The sequence below is a fragment of the Chanos chanos genome, chromosome 8 (genome assembly GCF_902362185.1).
Source record: "Chanos chanos chromosome 8, fChaCha1.1, whole genome shotgun sequence".
Classification (NCBI taxonomy): domain Eukaryota; kingdom Metazoa; phylum Chordata; class Actinopteri; order Gonorynchiformes; family Chanidae; genus Chanos; species Chanos chanos.
In genome coordinates, this window is record NC_044502.1 from 100001 (window position 1) to 105000 (window position 5000).

Consider the following 5000-nt stretch of genomic DNA (forward strand, 5'->3'; position numbering starts at 1 on the left):
GGAGTACTAGAGAAGAGAGTGACAGTCCTGGTGTACTAGAGAGGAGAGTGACAGTACTGGAGTACTAGAGAAGAGAGTGACAGTACTGGAGTACTAGAGAAGAGAGTAACAGTACTGGAGTACTAGAGAAGAGAGTGACAGTACTAGAGTACTAGAGAAGAGAGTGACAGTACTGGTGTACTGGAGTACTAGAGAAGAGAGTGACAGTACTAGAGTACTAAAGAAGAGAGTGACAGTACTGGTGTACTGGAGTACTAGAGAAGAGAGTGACAGTCCTGTTGTACTAGAGAAGAGAGTGACAGTACCGGAGTACTAGAGAAGAGAGTGACAGTACTGGAGTACTAGAGAAGAGAGTGACAGTACTGGTGTACTGGAGTACTAGAGAAGAGAGTGACAGTACTGGAGTACTAGAGAAGAGAGTGACAGTACTGGTGTACTAGAGAAGAGAGTGACAGTACTGGAGTACTAGAGAAGAGAGTGACAGTACTGGTGTACTAGAGAAGAGAGTGACAGTACTGGAGTACTGGAGAAGAGAGTAACAGTACTAGAGTACTAGAGAAGAGAGTGACAGTACTGGTGTACTGGAGTACTAGAGAAGAGAGTGACAGTCCTGGTGTACTAGAGAGGAGAGTGACAGTACTGGAGTACTAGAGATGAGAGTGACAGTACTGGTGTACTGGAGTACTAGAGAAGAGAGTGACAGTACTGGTGTACTGGAGTACTAGAGAAGAGAGTGACAGTACTGGAGTACTAGAGAAGAGAGTGACAGTCTTGGTGTACTAGAGAAGAGAGTGACAGTACTGGTGTACTAGAGAAGAGAGTGACAGTACTGGAGTACTAGAGAAGAGAGTGACAGTACTGGTGTACTAGAGAAGAGAGTGACAGTACTGGAGTACTAGAGAAGAGAGTGACAGTACTGGAGTACTAGAGAAGAGAGTGACAGTACTGGAGTACTAGAGAAGAGAGTGACAGTACTGGTGTACTAGAGAAGAGAGTGACAGTACGGGTGTACTGAAGTACTAGAGAAGAGAGTAACAGTACTGGAGTACTAGAGAAGAGAGTGACAGTACTGGTGTACTAGAGAAGAGAGTGACAGTACTGGAGTACTAGAGAAGAGAGTGACAGTACTGGAGTACTAGAGAAGAGAGTAACAGTACTGGAATACTAGAGAAGAGAGTGACAGTACTAGAGTACTAGAGAAGAGAGTGACAGTACTGGTGTACTGGAGTACTAGAGAAGAGAGTGACAGTACTGGAGTACTAGAGAAGAGAGTGACAGTACTAGAGTACTAGAGAAGAGAGTGACAGTACTGGTGTACTAGAGAAGAGAGTGACAGTACTGGAGTACTAGAGAAGAGAATACAGTACTGGTGTACTGGAGTACTAGAGAAGAGAGTGACAGTACTGGTGTACTAGAGAAGAGAGTGACAGTACTGCAGTACTAGAGAAGAGAGTGACAGTACTGGAGTACTAGAGAAGAGAGTGACAGTACTGGAGTACTAGAGAAGAGAGTGACAGTACTGGAGTACTAGAGAAGAGAGTAACAGTACTGGAGTACTAGAGAAGAGAGTGACAGTACTAGAGTACTAGAGAAGAGAGTGACAGTACTGGTGTACTGGAGTACTAGAGAAGAGAGTGACAGTACTGGAGTACTAGAGAAGAGAGTGACAGTACTACAGTACAAGAGAAGAGAGTGACAGTACTGGTGTACTGGAGTACTAGAGAAGAGAGTGACAGTACTGGTGTACTAGAGAAGAGAGTGACAGTACTGGAGTACTAGAGTACTAGAGAAGAGAGTGACAGTACTGGTGTACTAGAGTACTAGAGAAGAGAGTGACAGTACTGGAGTACTAGAGAAGAGAGTGACAGTCCTGGTGTACTAGAGAAGAGAGTGACAGTACTGGAGTACTAGAGAAGAGAGTGACAGTACTGGAGTACTAGAGAAGAGAGTAACAGTACTAGAGTACTAGAGAAGAGAGTGACAGTACTGGTGTACTGGAGTACTAGAGAAGAGAGTGACAGTCCTGGTGTACTAGAGAGGAGAGTGACAGTACTGGAGTACTAGAGATGAGAGTGACAGTACTGGAGTACTAGAGAAGAGAGTGACAGTACTGGTGTACTGGAGTACTAGAGAAGAGAGTGACAGTACTGGAGTACTAGATAAGAGAGTGACAGTCTTGGTGTACTAGAGAAGAGAGTGACAGTACTGGTGTACTAGAGAAGAGAGTGACAGTACTGGAGTACTAGAGAAGAGAGTAACAGTACTGGTGTACTGGAGTACTAGAGAAGAGAGTGACAGTACTGGTGTACTAGAGAAGAGAGTGACAGTACTGCAGTACTAGAGAAGAGAGTGACAGTACTGGAGTACTAGAGAAGAGAGTGACAGTACTGGAGTACTAGAGAAGAGAGTGACAGTACTGGAGTACTAGAGAAGAGAGTAACAGTACTGGAGTACTAGAGAAGAGAGTGACAGTACTAGAGTACTAGAGAAGAGAGTGACAGTACTGGTGTACTGGAGTACTAGAGAAGAGAGTGACAGTACTGGAGTACTAGAGAAGAGAGTGACAGTACTAGAGTACAAGAGAAGAGAGTGACAGTACTGGTGTACTGGAGTACTAGAGAAGAGAGTGACAGTACTGGTGTACTAGAGTACTAGAGAAGAGAGTGACAGTCCTGGTGTACTAGAGAAGAGAGTGACAGTACTGGAGTACTAGAGAAGAGAGTAACAGTACTGGAGTACTAGAGAAGAGAGTAACAGTACTAGAGTACTAGAGAAGAGAGTGACAGTACTGGTGTACTGGAGTACTAGAGAAGAGAGTGACAGTCCTGGTGTACTAGAGAGGAGAGTGACAGTACTGGAGTACTAGAGATGAGAGTGACAGTACTGGTGTACTGGAGTACTAGAGAAGAGAGTGACAGTACTGGTGTACTGGAGTACTAGAGAAGAGAGTGACAGTACTGGAGTACTAGAGAAGAGAGTGACAGTCTTGGTGTACTAGAGAAGAGAGTGACAGTACTGGTGTACTAGAGAAGAGAGTGACAGTACTGGAGTACTAGAGAAGAGAGTGACAGTACTGCAGTACTAGAGAAGAGAGTGACAGTACTGGAGTACTAGAGAAGAGAGTGACAGTACTGGAGTACTAGAGAAGAGAGTGACAGTACTGGAGTACTAGAGAAGAGAGTGACAGTACTAGAGTACTAGAGAAGAGAGTGACAGTACTGGTGTACTGGAGTACTAGAGAAGAGAGTGACAGTACTGGAGTACTAGAGAAGAGAGTGACAGTACTAGAGTACAAGAGAAGAGAGTGACAGTACTGGTGTACTGGAGTACTAGAGAAGAGAGTGACAGTACTGGTGTACTAGAGTACTAGAGAAGAGAGTGACAGTACTGGTGTACTAGAGAAGAGAGTGACAGTCCTGGTGTACTAGAGAAGAGAGTGACAGTACTGGAGTACTAGAGAAGAGAGTGACAGTACTGGAGTACTAGAGAAGAGAGTAACAGTACTAGAGTACTAGAGAAGAGAGTGACAGTACTGGTGTACTGGAGTACTAGAGAAGAGAGTGACAGTCCTGGTGTACTAGAGAGGAGAGTGACAGTACTGGAGTACTAGAGATGAGAGTGACAGTACTGGAGTACTAGAGAAGAGAGTAACAGTACTGGAGTACTAGAGAAGAGAGTGACAGTACTAGAGTACTAGAGAAGAGAGTGACAGTACTGGTGTACTGGAGTACTAGAGAAGAGAGTGACAGTACTAGAGTACTAGAGAAGAGAGTGACAGTACTGGTGTACTGGAGTACTAGAGAAGAGAGTGACAGTCCTGGTGTACTAGAGAAGAGAGTGACAGTACTGGAGTACTAGAGAAGAGAGTGACAGTACTGGAGTACTAGAGAAGAGAGTGACAGTACTGGTGTACTGGAGTACTAGAGAAGAGAGTGACAGTACTGGAGTACTAGAGAAGAGAGTGACAGTACTGGAGTACTAGAGAAGAGAGTGACAGTACTGGTGTACTAGAGAAGAGAGTGACAGTACTGGAGTACTAGAGAAGAGAGTGACAGTACTGGTGTACTAGAGAAGAGAGTGACAGTACTGGAGTACTAGAGAAGAGAGTGACAGTACTGGTGTACTAGAGAAGAGAGTGACAGTACTGGAGTACTAGAGAAGAGAGTGACAGTACTGGAGTACTAGAGAAGAGAGTGACAGTACTGGTGTACTGGAGTACTAGAGAAGAGAGTGACAGTCCTGGTGTACTAGAGAGGAGAGTGACAGTACTGGAGTACTAGAGAAGAGAGTGACAGTACTGGAGTACTAGAGAAGAGAGTAACAGTACTGGAGTACTAGAGAAGAGAGTGACAGTACTAGAGTACTAGAGAAGAGAGTGACAGTACTGGTGTACTGGAGTACTAGAGAAGAGAGTGACAGTACTAGAGTACTAGAGAAGAGAGTGACAGTACTGGTGTACTGGAGTACTAGAGAAGAGAGTGACAGTCCTGGTGTACTAGAGAAGAGAGTGACAGTACTGGAGTACTAGAGAAGAGAGTGACAGTACTGGAGTACTAGAGAAGAGAGTGACAGTACTGGTGTACTGGAGTACTAGAGAAGAGAGTGACAGTACTGGAGTACTAGAGAAGAGAGTGACAGTACTGGAGTACTAGAGAAGAGAGTGACAGTACTGGTGTACTAGAGAAGAGAGTGACAGTACTGGAGTACTAGAGAAGAGAGTGACAGTACTGGTGTACTAGAGAAGAGAGTGACAGTACTGGAGTACTAGAGAAGAGAGTGACAGTACTGGTGTACTAGAGAAGAGAGTGACAGTACTGGAGTACTAGAGAAGAGAGTGACAGTACTGGAGTACTGGAGAAGAGAGTGACAGTACTGGAGTACTAGAGAAGAGAGTGACAGTACTGGAGTACTAGAGAAGAGAGTGACAGTACTGGAGTACTAGAGAAGAGAGTGACAGTACTGGAATACTAGAGAAGAGCGACCTGCCCATAACATGCTCT